Source organism: Salmo salar, chromosome ssa08 (assembly GCF_905237065.1).
Source record: "Salmo salar chromosome ssa08, Ssal_v3.1, whole genome shotgun sequence".
Taxonomy (NCBI): domain Eukaryota; kingdom Metazoa; phylum Chordata; class Actinopteri; order Salmoniformes; family Salmonidae; genus Salmo; species Salmo salar.
The window spans coordinates 12,512,808-12,528,764 of record NC_059449.1 but is presented as its reverse complement, the minus strand read 5'-3'; the positions used below and the strand labels follow the sequence as shown (position 1 = coordinate 12,528,764).

Sequence of the window (15,957 nt, the reverse complement as noted above, 5' to 3'; positions counted from 1 at the left end):
CCAGTCATTTTCTCTGCTGCTGAGTAAGTAGTCTGAAAAGAAACACAGGACTATTGAGACAATCTATTCAACCACAGACAACCACATATTGCCTACAATCCTCACTGCCTGCTCTTTATGGAGCATCGGACATACGGTCCGGTCAATCATTACAGACCTTGAAAGTTTATTCTGATGCTTAATCAGTAAGTTAAGACAAGCCGAGATTGGCTGTGAAACATTCATAAAAACACCAGCAATGTTCTCTCCTGCGGAGCATGTCAAGCAAGTAGTTGGAGGGAGTTTGATCCTGCCACAATCAGCCTGTATGGGTCAAATACATTATTTTGCAAAAGAAGAAGTTATATTCTCACTTGCTGTGCTCAGAAGACGGCAGGCTCGAGGCAACACCACAGCCTACATACTGATCCTGAGTTTGGACAACAGGGAAAAGGAGGCACTGAAATACCCCGCTGTGGTTGCAGGGACTTTCTCTACAGACTTGTGCTAATACCTCAAGTGAAGTATGAAAGGACAAAAGCAGAGTTGCTGAGAGTCCATCTATCAAAGGGTGATGAGGCTTACGGTGTTGTGACCAGTGAGACATGGGCACGCCAACGAAGAGCGAATCGGACAGCAGAACCCCTTTGAAACCGCGGCAATAAATCAAACGGATGTGATCTGAACAGAGCAAAAAGGAGAGGGGTGGAACATGCAGCTAGATATTCACTATGAACTCAGTCCATAAAAAGAAAGACCACCAGCAACAGATAGCTGGAGGAGCTGCCATCTTATTAGCTAAATAATACAAATGTACATTGATGAAAGCATAGTCACCAATGGAACATCGGGAGGTTAACTCGGTGAAAGGGGGGGAGAAAAAAAAACAGCAATGGAATGAACAGTGTCAGACTTGGGCTGAACAAAACATGTTCCATGCTGAGAGATTAATTGTATTATGCAACATGCCAACCGCCTAATCAGTGGTAAAGGGATGTTAATATTTATAATTATGAATTTCTGCCCAGCGGCCATGGGCTGTTATATACAGGCCTTCTTTAGAAGCAGTAATCCTATAAATACAGAGCTTAGTGCTCAGTGGGACCTCCTGGGTCTACATTTCATTGCAGAGGCTATTAATCGATCTCTCCATTTAAAGCTGGTGCCGATTGGTGCCTCAAAAAGGAGGGAACTGAAACCGTTCAGGCCTGTAAAAAAGGAAGGACGGGAAGAGGGGAATTATTTCTCCTTGAATTTGACACTGAAACACTTAACTCGATAACAGATGGATTAATAGTAAAGAGACGTTTTAATGTTACCTCTCATACCGTTTGTTAAACAACGCAGAGATGTTTTAAAGAGAACTCTCCCTCATTCAATAGTTGGCATGCGGGCAACAGATGAAAACCAACCAGACATCCTCTATTTTACTTTGCGGTACTTTCTCACCTTCCATCAGGACATAAATCTTTCCAGAGGAAAACAGGATCAATCTTGTACAAAGTGAAAATGGCCAACTGCCAAACCCAGCCCAGGCCGCTCCCCGTCAAAACGGGAAGAAGCCACTCAGTCAATACCGGCAAACGGTCAAAAACAATACGGGTAACAAGTGGGGAAGTATGAAAAGAGGAGCCGACCTCCGTAGGGTAAGGGAGAGACGAGAACAGGGTGGAGGCTAGTGATAAGGGTCAGAGCCCTAACAACTTGTTCAGGTGTACCCTTCGCCTCCTCTCCCTTCTACTCATCTTTCTTCTTGTACCGTCTTGGAGTTCGCTCCATTACTCAAAAAGCTTTTTCTCCAATTGAGGCGGCGCAGCAATCACTCAGTATTAAACCACCAGGATGTCTGAAGTCATCCATTTAGAAAACCGGCCAGTTTCAAAGCAAGCCCTATGGTTGGCAAGGCAACAAAGCTAGACAGCCATTAAATCACCTGGTACCATTACAAAATCAATTACTGCAGTGCACTTCCAATAGCTCCGCATGCAGCCCGATAATGGGAGAAATAATCTTGGATAACCAAAAGCAAGGTCAGTCTGACCCAAACATACATAATTAATATGATTCTCAGTCCATCCTGTATTACTCGAAGTAATAGCTTAGTATTGTCTACAGTACTAGGACGGAATGCTAGTAGCTTACTAGCCTATACAAAGTCCAAGCACAGATTGTGAATGACTAGTACTTCCTCACTCCATTCTAGTATGCACACTGCATCTTTATACAGATAAGTCGTAAACAACAGTAAGATGGAGAGATCCAGTCAAATCCATTGAAGCGCCCTGTCTATGCCATGGATGTGGGTGGCCATGTGGGAAGGCATCGCGTTAGGCATCGTTACCTTGGGGGGCGGTGGGCAGCCGGTGGCCAGGCGCTGCAGCTGCTCGGAGGTGTGGCTGCAGGAGAGGAGGTCTGAGCAACAGGCTGTGCGGCCCAGCCTCTTCATCAGAGAGGAGATGAAGCTGCAGCCACAGCCACACATTGACTTGCTCATTAGTGGCCTCTCTGGTCCAGAGGAAAATAAGACGACAACAAGGGAAGAACGAGGGATGAGGGAGGGAGAGCTAAAGACTAATGCTGTCCTTCTTTAGTTCCTTTCAGTTGCTCCTCACAGCATTCGTTTAGTTCCCAGATCAAATAACTGCCTTGTCCCGAGTCGCTCAGAGTCCTCCAGAGACACCCGACGCTTCCGGGTTCTCCTGTGTGTCAAGCCACAGGCTGCAGTTGCAATGTCACTTCTCCAGTCAGTTAAATCTCTGATGGGATGCAGGCGCCGCAGTCATGCCTGGCGGGAAGGCCGGAGGCTGCTCACCTTGCTACACACCGGGGAGGCTGAAAGTCTGCCGCTACAATACGGATGCTCCAGTACATTCCCCTTGTGACTCCCTCCTCCTTCCACTCTCCTCTTCTTCTCTCCTCTCTTCGCAGCATCCAGACACACGCCTCTTCTCCGAGGCTCCTCCCTCTGCCCAGCTCACTCTGGAGCAGGATGCTGCTGGGGTTACTGCCTCTCCTGCTACTGCCGTCTCCTACTCTCTCTCTTTGTTCCTTCCTCCCACCCCCCCCCCCCCCCGGATGAGGCTGCTAAAGTGATGTGGATGTTGTCCCTGTCAACGCCGCTGACTGCCACCACTGTACCTGCCTACTCCCCCCTCCAGCAGCTCTGGCAATAAGCCGCTCAGAGCCGATCCGCCGAGTCGCCAATCAAAGTATGTTGCCCTTTTATGACATGGGTGCTCCCGGGAGCCCGTTAATCAACCCAGTGCTGCGAGGATAGAGCGGAGTGGAGTTAAGAGAAATCCAAACCGTGGCTCTGCTCCTTCCCTCCACAAGGTTTGACAGCTGGATACAAAAGGAGGGGGTTAGAAAGGAGCATCTAAGTAGCTGAGTAGTGGAGCGGCAGAGCACCAGACAGCGTTATTACCCTAATTATATGCCCCTCCCGGGTCACAGAAAAGTAATCAGACGAAAGCAAGAGAGAGACAGCCGATCAATGTAAAATTCACCTCCATATTCCGCACAATACATACTGAGCAAAAATATAAAAACGCAACATGTAAAGTGTTGGTCCCATGTCTCATGAGCTGAAATAAAAGATCCTAAAAGAAGCTTATTTCTCCAATGTGCACAAATTTCTTTACATCCATTAATGAGCATTTCTCCTTTGCCAAAACAATCCATCCAATGGAATCCACAGGTGTGGCATATCAAGAAGCTGATTAAACAGCATGATCATTACACAGGTGCACCTTGTGCTGGGGACAGTAAAAGGCCACTAAAATGTGCAGTTTTGTCACACATCACAATGCCACAGATGTCTCAAGTTTTGAGGGTGCGTGGAATTGGCATGCTGACTGCAGGAATGTCCACTAGAGCTGTTGCCAGAGTTGAATGTTAATTTCTCTACCATAAGCCGCCTCAAACGTCATTTTAGAGAATTTGGCAGTACGTCCAACCAGCCTCACAACCGCAGACCACGTCTAACCACTCCAGCCCAGGACCTCCAGCGGGATCGCCTAAAACCAGCCAACCGGAGAGCTGATAAAACTGTGGGTTTGCACAACCAAAGAATTTCTGCACAAACTGTCAGACATCAGGTTTGCTGATGTGAACGTTGTGAACGGAGTGCCCCATTGTGGCGATGAGGTTAAGGTATGAGAGGTATAAGCTGCGGACAATGAAACCAATTGCATTTTATCAATGGCAATTGGAATGTGATGTGATGAGATCCTGAGGCCCATTGTCGTGTCATTCATCTGCCGCCATCATCTCATGTTTCAGCATGATAATGCACAACCCCATGTCACAAGGATCTGTGCACAATTCCTGGAAGCTGAAAATGTCCCAGTTCTTCCATGGCTTGCATACTCACCAGACATGTCACCCATTGAGCATGTTTGGGATGCTCTGGATCGACGTGTACGACAGCGTGTTCCAGTTCCCGATAATAACCAGCAACGTCGCACAGCCATTGAAGAGGAGTGGGACAACATTCCACAGGCCACAATCAACAGCCTGATCAAGTTTTCTGATCCACGCCCCTACTTTTTTGTTTTAAGGTATCTGTGACCAACAGATATATATCTGTATTCGCAGTCAGGTGAAATCCATAGAATAGGGCCTAATGAATTTATTTCAATTGCCTGGTTTCCTTATATGAACTGTAACATCTTTGACATTGCTGCATTTATATTTTTGTTCAGTGTAAGATTCTCTCTCTGCTGTGGTGAAGGTTAGGCAAGCCATTTGGAAGTGTATACGGGGGGGAAACCACATCACATGTGCTTACGTTTAAAGCTCGAGCACCGTGAGAAAATGCACAGATAAAATAAATGGAGAGAGCGAAAGAAGCCTAGATAGAAGGGACTTGCTTGCCTGACGTCATCTCTTACTCTGTGGGGGCGCTCGGTACAGCCTCCATCTCCAGGGATAGTCAGGTTAAACGCCCCAGATAAGGTGAGCGAGCAGTGCTGTGGAGGGAGGGAGGGAGGGGAGGATGTATGTATGCAAAAGAAAAAAAACATATCTTAGACCGGTACAATTTCCAGCAGCATCTCCCCTCTTCTACACTCCTCCCTCCACAACACTGCTCACTCACCTTATCAGGCGTTTAACCCGATTAGCCCTGGAGATGGAGACTGCACCGAGCGCCCCCCACAGAGGAGACGACGACAGGCAAATCATTCACCTCATCACTGAATAGTAATCAGAGTTGATGAAGCAAGGAGGCCTTGAGAGAGAGAGAGAGAGAGAGAGAGAGAGAGGCCATGGTGAGGGTGGAGATTTGAGGCAGAATGAGGGAAGGAGACTAGTGCTTGTGCTCAAGGCACCCTGCCAGCTCGATATAAATAGCCCCGGAATAAGCAGATAGAAGATAATCACCTTTAAGAATACAATCACCACCACCAATATGCAGACAGAAGACTAGGCCAATCACCACCACCACCAATATGCAGACAGAAGACTAGGCCAATCACCACCACCACCAATATGCAGACAGAAGACTAGGCCAATCACCACCAATATGCAGACAGAAGACTAGGCCAATCACCACCAATATGCAGACAGAAGACTAGGCCAATCACCACCACCAATATGCAGACAGAAGACTAGGCCAATCACCACCACCACCAATATGCAGACAGAAGACTAGGCCAATCACCACCACCAATATGCAGACAGAAGACTAGGCCAATCACCACCACCAATATGCAGACAGAAGACTAGGCCAATCACCACCACCACCAATATGCAGACAGAAGACTAGGCCAATCACCACCAATATGCAGACAGAAGACTAGGCCAATCACCACCACCAATATGCAGACAGAAGACTAGGCCAATCACCACCACCACCAATATGCAGACAGAAGACTAGGCCAATCACCACCACCACCAATATGCAGACAGAAGACTAGGCCAATCACCACCACCACCAATATGCAGACAGAAGACTAGGCCAATCACCACCACCACCAATATGCAGACAGAAGACTAGGCCAATCACCACCACCACCAATATGCAGACAGAAGACTAGGCCAATCACCACCACCAATATGCAGACAGAAGACTAGGCCAATCACCACCACCAATATGCAGACAGAAGACTAGGCCAATCACCACCACCACCAATATGCAGACAGAAGACTAGGCCAATCACCACCACCACCAATATGCAGACAGAAGACTAGGCCAATCACCACCACCACCAATATGCAGACAGAAGACTAGGCCAATACCACCACCACCAATATGCAGACAGAAGACTAGGCCAATCACCACCAATATGCAGACAGAAGACTAGGCCAATCACCACCAATATGCAGACAGAAGACTAGGCCAATCACCACCACCACCAATATGCAGACAGAAGACTAGGCCAATACACACCACCAATATGCAGACAGAAGACTAGGCCAATCACCACCACCAATATGCAGACAGAAGACTAGGCCAATCACCACCACCACCAATATGCAGACAGAAGACTAGGCCAATCACCACCACCACCAATATGCAGACAGAAGACTAGGCCAATCACCACCACCAATATGCAGACAGAAGACTAGGCCAATCACCACCACCAATATGCAGACAGAAGACTAGGCCAATCACCACCACCAATATGCAGACAGAAGACTAGGCCAATCACCACCACCAATATGCAGACAGAAGACTAGGCCAACCACCACCACCAATATGCAGACAGAAGACTAGGCCAATCACCACCACCACCAATATGCAGACAGAAGACTAGGCCAATCACCACCACCACCAATATGCAGACAGAAGACTAGGCCAATCACCACCACCACCAATATGCAGACAGAAGACTAGGCCAATCACCACCACCAATATGCAGACAGAAGACTAGGCCAATCACCACCACCACCAATATGCAGACAGAAGACTAGGCCAATCACCACCACCACCAATATGCAGACAGAAGACTAGGCCAATCACCACCACCACCAATATGCAGACAGAAGACTAGGCCAATCACCACCACCACCAATATGCAGACAGAAGACTAGGCCAATCACCACCACCACCAATATGCAGACAGAAGACTAGGCCAATCACCACCACCACCAATATGCAGACAGAAGACTAGGCCAATCACCACCACCACCAATATGCAGACAGAAGACTAGGCCAATCACCACCACCACCAATATGCAGACAGAAGACTAGGCCAATCACCACCACCACCAATATGCAGACAGAAGACTAGGCCAATCACCACCACCACCAATATGCAGACAGAAGACTAGGCCAATCACCACCACCACCAATATGCAGACAGAAGACTAGGCCAATCACCACCACCACCAATATGCAGACAGAAGACTAGGCCAATCACCACCACCACCAATATGCAGACAGAAGACTAGGCCAATCACCACCACCACCAATATGCAGACAGAAGACTAGGCCAATCACCACCACCACCAATATGCAGACAGAAGACTAGGCCAATCACCACCACCACCAATATGCAGACAGAAGACTAGGCCAATCACCACCACCACCAATATGCAGACAGAAGACTAGGCCAATCACCACCACCAATATGCAGACAGAAGACTAGGCCAATCACCACCACCACCAATATGCAGACAGAAGACTAGGCCAATCACCACCACCAATATGCAGACAGAAGACTAGGCCAATCACCACCACCACCAATATGCAGACAGAAGACTAGGCCAATCACCACCACCACCAATATGCAGACAGAAGACTAGGCCAATCACCACCACCACCAATATGCAGACAGAAGACTAGGCCAATCACCACCACCACCAATATGCAGACAGAAGACTAGGCCAATCACCACCACCACCAATATGCAGACAGAAGACTAGGCCAATCACCACCAATATGCAGACAGAAGACTAGGCCAACCACCACCACCAATATGCAGACAGAAGACTAGGCCAATCACCACCAATATGCAGACAGAAGACTAGGCCAAATCGGTAAAGGAGAAAACGGAGTATTTCAGTACCATACAAAACACAGAGAGCGATAACATTTGAATGGTGTCGTATGAAATAGGATGGGGTGGTGAATATCCCAGTATAAGGCTTGGTTACTGTGCTGAGCAGTACGCCTCGACCTTATCAGAACTGTTATCGCTCCACATATAGCAGAGGCCAAGTAAGAGACGTGGATCCACAGACCACAACAGTCCCTCTCCGCCACAGGCTGGGCCTGCCTGTTCAGTATTCAGCTGGTCGGCTGTGTTCAGTGGGGCGATAACTGGGGACTTTAGCTAGAAATCAACAGTAGTTAGCCTCTCTCCAGGTGAGGACTGTGAAAAAGGACAGCGGCTGCTTGAAGTCATGACTGATCGTTGTATAGGGTGAGAGATATTTCACTTGCTTTGGCAATGTAAACATGTTTCCCATGTCAAAAAAGCCCATTGAATAGAATTGAGAGGGTGAGAGAGTATATAAATGTCTATTCTTTTGGAACTTCTGTGAGTGTAGTGTTTACTGTTCATTTTTATTGTTTGTTTATTTCACTTTATTATCTACTTCACTTGCTTTGGTAACGTTAACTTGTGTTTCCCATGCCAATAAAGCCCTTAAATTGAATTGAAATTAAAATTGAGAGCGAGAGGGTGAGATTGCTCCCCTATTGCCACCTCACTTGAACACACAGTGCAAATCAACAAGCCTGCTGCCTGGAACAGTCTGCCCAGAGACATCTTGAAATGAAAAGAGGCTGTTCAAATCAAAAAGATCAAGATGTAGCATGAGGGAAAACAGTAAGATCACAACCAGCTGTTCAAACAAACATGACACATGTAAACGTCACAAAAACATTGAGAAACCGCTTTAGCTTGAGTGGAGAGAACAACGTTATTTTCCTCAACTTTCCAGTCACAATTTCTGTATGCAAACATCTCTCTCTCTCTCTCTCTCTCTCTCTCTCTCTCTCTCTCTCTCTCTCTCTCTCTCTCTCTCTCTCTCTCTCTCTCTCTCTCTCTCTCTCTCTCTCTCTCTCTCTCTCTCTCTCTCTCTCTCTCTCTCTCTCTCTCTCTCTCTCTCTCTCTCTCTCTCTCTCTCTCTCTCTCTCTCTCTCTCTCTCTCTCTCTCTCTCTCTCTCTCTCTCTCTCTCTCTCTCTCTCTCTCTCTCTCTCTCTCTCTCTCTCTCTCTCTCTCTCTCTCTCTCTCTCTCTCTCTCTCTGTGTTGCCGTGCGGAAAAGACAGGACTGTACACACCGTTATTATTCTGGGTTCAATAATCCCCTATTTGAGCATTTTGTTATTGTCCTCTCTAGAGAGAATGAGAGAGAGAGAGGGGGTGAACGAACATCCAGTTCATTATTTATAAATATTGCTTTTCACTGTGTCAGCTCCCGGCTTCCATATTGATCCCTGGAGCGGAGCGACTCGCTGCACCACAGTACCGGTGGAGGTTTTCAGAGGGAATAGAGGAAGAGACGGACTGAACGAGATGAAAGGAAAAGGGGGAAGAAAAGGAAAATAACTGGATTTGCTTTGCTTACAGTTAGAGTGAAGGAAAGCACATTAGACTGTGCTTTAAAAGGATCAAGTTTATATTTCTGCAGCCAGGATGTGGAGGCAAGCCTTTTAGTGCAGTCTAGGATCATTTAGCCTAAAGATAAACACTTGCGAGGCGGAAGAGGCAGCCACGCAGTCATTAAATAAAAGGCCACATCTCCGACTCCAACTGTTCTCCCGAATTAGCCTAAAAAAGGTCACCACGTCTTTTGAGAGCGTGCATTTCAAGAAATACAGAAACACACATGGCATAAAAAGGTGGCAGCTTCAGAAAATCCAACCAATGTTTTGACCGGAGGCTAGTTTCCACAACATCCATTGTGTGTGGCGAGGAGCAAAGGCTGACAGAGTTATCAGTCTCCGGCAATCAGGAAAGCGCGGCGAGCCTCCAACAGCCAACACCATACAATTACAGCTCCATTGTGTGGAGCCAGACCAGGCTACAAAAGCCTTCCCTTTCTGCAGATGGTGTACAGAGTGGGCCTGGAGTTGCAAGGCCTATGTTCAGGTGATGAGCTTTCCCCATTCATTGCATTGGGTGTTTCTTCAACCCTGAAAGTGAATCTTTGAGGGGAGATGACAAGTGTGTCAGGACTAAAACGCAATAAGCAACAGGTAGGTTTGAAACAAAAATAAACGGAACTGGAAAAAGGGGTGTAAAAATAAAAGGGAAGCAGAAAACCGGGCTCATGATGAAAGCCAGTAATCCTCTACACACCATATTAATAAAGTCTCCTTGTGAAATTCCAGACTTTAGCACACGGCAAGATCAGCCGTTGACGGGCTGACTTCATTTCCACGGAATCACATGGACACCACATAAAACCAAGCAAAGCAAGAATGTCACTGACAAGATGGCACTTGTCATCTCCATCACTTGCCCTAGCTTGAGTACCTATTGTCACCTCAAGTCGGTCTCTGAGCTTACTAGTCAGTTTTGACACGTAAGACGTGAGTCTTGGGAGTACAGTACTGCTGAGCCAAGCACAACGAGACGCGGGCATCTCAGCACACCATTCACAGCGAGGCAGTGCTACTTTAATGCACCTCAGATTCAATTACCTCACAGTTCACACAAACCCTGTTAGCCGACACTCCACGTGACGAAGCATCACCGCTCCTCCCACTCTGGAGACAACGGACAACCAATACACCACAAGGTGACACTGCTAGGCGACGTCTACCTTTCTACCACAAGCTGTGTGTCTTTCCCAGTCCTCTGAAACTCTCTCAACCTTCCAAAACAGTTAGGAGTCTTAGGGAGATGGACCTGTGTCAGACACATTATGACATGATACTGCCTGGTCAAGATTTAAGTCTGGTCTGAAAGGCCTGGCAACCTGGCAGACAGTCTAATCCTGCCAGAGTGGAGGGTGGAGCGAGGGAGGGTGGAGCGGTAGGTTGGTGCTGCCAAGTACAGAATGAGAGGCAGTCACTTCTCCATATGGAGCCTGGAGCTTCAGACAGTCATAACTCAGACAGGAATGAACCCATTAAAAGAATCACCTCAGCCAGGATATCTCTCCAGGAACAGGGTTGGAGTGTGAACCTACAGGACTGTAGCTCTCCAGGAACAGGGTTGGAGTGTGAACCTACAGGAATGTAGCTCTCCAGGAACAGGGTTGGAGTGAAAACCTACAGGAGGAGTAGCTCTCCAGGAACAGGGTTGGAGTGTGAACCTACAGGAATGTAGCTCTCCAGGAACAGGGTTGGAGTGAAAACCTACAGGAGGGTAGCTCTCCAGGAACAGGGTTGGAGAGGCCTGCCCTAGGGAATACCTAGAGTCCTTACAAAGCAGCATCTTTTCATCATAACAGAAATCGTTCACTGAAAATGTCTAAATGCTTTTGGACACTTGTGTGAGTGCAATTCCCCTAGGCAGTAGTACCTAGGGAGTCCTTAGATCACGGTGCAGCTGCAGTAGTACCTAGGGAGTCCTTAGATCACGGTGCAGCTGCAGTAGTACCTAGGGAGTCCTTAGATCACGGTGCAGCTGCAGTAGTACCTAGGGAGTCCTTAGATCACGGTGCAGCTGCAGTAGTCCCTAGGGAGTCCTTAGATCACGGTGCAGCTGCAGTAGTCCCTAGGGAGTCCTTAGATCACGGTGCAGCTGCAGTAGCCGGAGGCTGTGTGATGCTGGCTATCATCCTCCTGTGTGATCAGACTTGTTCAGTCCCTGGAGAGAGGGGGATTGTGGATGACTAGTACACTGCTGTGGGAACAGGTGTGTCTGCGGGGAGGCTGGCATCGCTCGTGACGGCAGCGCAGTAGTATGTCAGGACTACACCTTCACACATTGTACAGAAACAGAGTTTATTAGGAACGACACCTTCTGTAACAACTAACAGGAGGAGACCTCGGGCTAAATCTGAAACCAGGATGTTGAGAAGCCTGTGTTTCATTCTATAGCACTGAGGTGAAAGATAAAACACACGATACTTGAATCATGACCAATTTCATCAACTCATCAAGTTAAACTGTCATTACAATGTCGGAAAACTAGGCATAAGCTTTCAACGGTAAAACACATGGTTAGAACCTCAGACCTATTTTCCATTTGAGTTGATTTATTATGTTTATTGAGACGGGGACAATGTGCAACATATAGTCTCAAAGCACTGAGAAGTTGCACCAGATTTAGCTAAGCGCTAATTTACAGCTGTAGTCCCCAGACTACATGATGGCAATGATGTTCCACTGCCAATATCATGCTATGGGAAAATGTATTCACTGCCAACATTCAGCCTACAGCGACTTTCTTTGCCACTGAGTCTTACTCTGCTAAGTCAATTAAGGAGCCCAGGCAGAAAGCAGGCATTTGTCAAGGACATCTTAACAGTCTTTTGTTTGTTTCTGACGGAGGAAGCCATCTGTAAAGACATGATCCACTCCCAAGTATTAATTGTGATGCGGTTGTAAAGACGGCCAGTAAATCTACAGTCTGTCTTGATGTAGGCCGCAGGCCTAGCCACCGACCAGACAGCCAAACATAGGGCTAGGGTGGGGTGAGCTTAGCCTGGCATCGGAACTGAGGGGGAAGTGAAACAAAATACATAGCAAATTCAGTTAGGACACCAGGCTAGGGGTGCGCTGCATTGAGCCATTGGAATTCCCAGATTGGCCTAGGGACTTTAAAATGGAGAAACGTGAGAGTGCATTAAAAACTCCACAAACCCATGGCCGCAAAATCATTACCCACTTGTGTCACTTGGCCTGATGTGATGCAGCGTTTATATAGCGTTTGTCCAGCGTTTTCCCACTTTCTAGGAGTGGTTTGCGGACAGTGGATCTGGGGAATAAGCATTGATTCCAACCTTTCTATTTACAAAGTAGTGACTTGTTAGCGGATTATTGAATTATCTAATTACCATCGTCGGTCTATATCAAGCAAGGGCTGGGTCCTTCATTAAAATCTCTGCCTTTTTCCTTGATCATTAATCTCTTCCCAACTAATTCATGGGGATCAAAGTATGTATGTTTCAGGATCATTTTGCCCTCATTGTTCCTGCTGTAGGCCTACCTCACAAATCGCTGACACTGGGAGAAAGGACAATGGCGACTGGCCAGGCAGAGGAGTTCTGGGGAATAATTAGGTATGATTATGTATCAAACTATGCTATATGTGACTTGAGACTGGAGTCCCCTTTTAAGACGAGCCTAAATGTCAACAAGTACCAGCTTCAAAAAACGCCAATAGTGGTAGGCAAATCTTACTACAATCTAGCTAACATGACCCCATAAAATAAAAATAAATATATATTTCTTAAATGACTTTTTGTTAATTAACACCTAACTCTTTTCCTAACATTAACCTTATTCTCCTAACCTGCTGTGTACGTTCCCCCAACCTGTAACTAAAAAGTTGTAGCTGTATCGAAGTGGCGTGTTTTCAGGGAATCTCTCTGGCGAACAGTAACCACTCCAATGACATTTGTACAGAGAGACCCAATAGGATCCAGTGAAGGATGATTCTCTCCCCTCCATCTGACCAGGCTTGCCATGTCCATTTCCTCTGACTAGACTGTCCTCTAGTGGGGAAAGACGGTACAATGCCTTCCCCTCCACTACAGAATGAGAAACACAGGTACTACTACTACTTCCTCTATTCTCAACAGAAAAGTGTCCGATTTAGGCCCACTGATCGCATGACGTCCTCAGCGACAATAAACCAAAATGCCTAGGCCGAGTAACCCACAGGGCTACAAGTGTCTATCCTCTTCTATTTCCAACAGAGAGGAATGTCACATTTGGGCCAAGTCCACTGACTGCCTGCATGACGCGCTGAACAACAATAACAATGTTCTTGGTGGACAGGGTGGGCCCTCCAAGAGCGAACGATGCCTGTGAAGCCACAGCTTCCTGCCGCCCCAGGAACAGAACAGTGCAGGGTGGCTTCCTGGTTTCCTGTTTTCGTCCGGAGCTTCCGAAGCATGAATGACTGGGTTGAAGTGTGTGACTGACCACCTTTTTTCTCTGACGAGGGAACGTACACACAGCGCCACCTACAAACAGCTCCACCCTACTACCCAGCTCTCACAGTAACAGCAAAGAACACGCCGCAGCTAACAGTGCGTGTTTGAGTCATTTCACCCCTGTTCCCCACAATAAAGAAGCAACATCTAAAAGCAGAAACAAAATGGCCAGCAGGTTTTACTCCGGTGCCATGTAAACACATTGCCCTCAAGTGGTATTGTGGTCAGGATCCCGGTATAACCTAAGATGTGGGCCTACGGGAAACTGTATGGCATTTATAGTCTGGTGGGCCAATAGATCATCAAGAGAGGAGACGGTTCTCTCAACATGTTATAGTATTTCTTACAGTCCAGTCGACATGTCTTCCCACTGCATGGATCCACTCCCGATAAACTTTTCCAACTTTAAACAAAAAAAGCGCAGCGGATTCAATACCCACCGAGCAGCCCTTTCATTACGCCCAAATCTAAGCTGACAGCGTGACGCGACCATTCCAAGTTGTTTAAAGCCTCGCCACTCTAACAGAGAGTGCATCTGCAGCTAGTTTTACTATCCGACCCTGTTAGCCATTGCTTAAAGCCGTAGAGTGCAACCGAAATAGCCCTACGGGCCCTGGTCAAACGTGTTGCACTACATAGAGAAAAGGGTGCAATTTCAGATGCAGCCTTAGCATATCAGCAGCCCTTTCTACTGTCCTCCGCTGTCCTGTGTCATCAATTGTGCGCTGGCCATTTTCTTCCCCTGGCTGCTGGGCTGGCGAAAGGAAAGGGCCTATAAATTATTTACATAGGATGTGTGTGGGTTGTGGGCGCTGGGGGGCTGATTAAGGAGTGACAAAGGATGACTGGCTGAATCCCAGACCTGTTCTCTTCTGCTGCTCTGCTGTTGTGGAAAGTGCCTTGCTTTCGCCTCAGGATATGACAAAGCCAAGGTCTACTTGTCTTCTCCCTGTGCTCCGTCTGTACTTGTGAAGAAATGCTCACCTCTTCCAGGAAATTATCCCACATTTCCCCTACACCACTGCTTCACACCTCTTCTAAGTAAACGTCACAGCCTGAAATTCCAACTACGACCTGTCTCTTCAGGTGAATGAAGACACACCTAGCTCATCCTTTAAAAAGAAAACAAGGATCTTTTTTTTTTCTCCCCCCAGAGGAATGAAGTCCAGTACCTCCCCGTACCTTGAGAAGATGAAAGCGACAGCGCCTGTTGTGACGGGCACAGCAGTTCCCGTGGATATTACCTAATTACTATATCAAACATGGGGAGGTAACCAAGCCGGTGCTCTTCCCCCTCTCATACCGTCTACAGACTGTAATTAAGTTACTTCGAGAGCGAGAGAGCGCGAGAGAGAGCGAGAGAAAGAGAGAGAAAGAGATAGAGATAGAGATAGAGAGACCAACAGCCCTGCTGCCAGGACTCTGCAGCAAAAGGTTTCTCTTAATAAAAACACAGACAGGCAGTGAGAACCAGAGGGAGTAGAGAGTAGGCGGTGCCACCAAACACACACAGTGTGAGAACGACAAACACTACAGCAGTTCTTAACTGGGCGCACGCACACACACACACACACACCGACTATTTTGATCATTGAAATAAGCAAGAGATGACTGATAGCTGACGTGACATCCATTCATTGTAGCCTACACTGTCCTAATATTGATGGCAAGGTGAAAAGCCTTAACCGCAAATCTCACCGGCCACGTGGATGTTTGAAAGACAAGAAAAACGAAGTTCCGCTGGAGTAGAAAAACACACCATTTTGTATGACTCGGGCTCAAAAATTCTACAAAGAATACGCTAAAAACAATGACCATATGCACGTCAGATAAAATAACAACCCAACATTCATCTCCCAGGACAAACTAGCCAGCAACAGCTAGCTTAGCTAAATGTCCATGAACGTTTCATGTGTTTCAACTTGCCCCCAAATGAATATAGTTGGTTTTGATATTTTAACCTGCATGT

At 47.1% G+C, this 15,957-nt stretch overlaps 1 protein-coding gene across 4 annotated transcripts in view; it reads right to left on the bottom strand.

Annotated features, from left to right (window-relative positions):
• LOC106610174 (F-box/WD repeat-containing protein 7) overlaps nt 1-15,957 on the bottom strand; it is a 204,611-nt gene that overhangs the window by 142,884 nt on the left and 45,770 nt on the right. The window contains exon 1 of one of the 4 annotated variants that reach the window (XM_045722728.1): nt 5,168-5,183. The exons of the other annotated variants lie outside the window; for them this stretch is intronic. The gene's annotated coding sequence lies outside the window, so the exon portion shown is untranslated. Of the gene's footprint in view, nt 1-5,167; nt 5,184-15,957 lie in introns of those variants that run through there. 4 annotated transcript variants of the gene reach the window in all.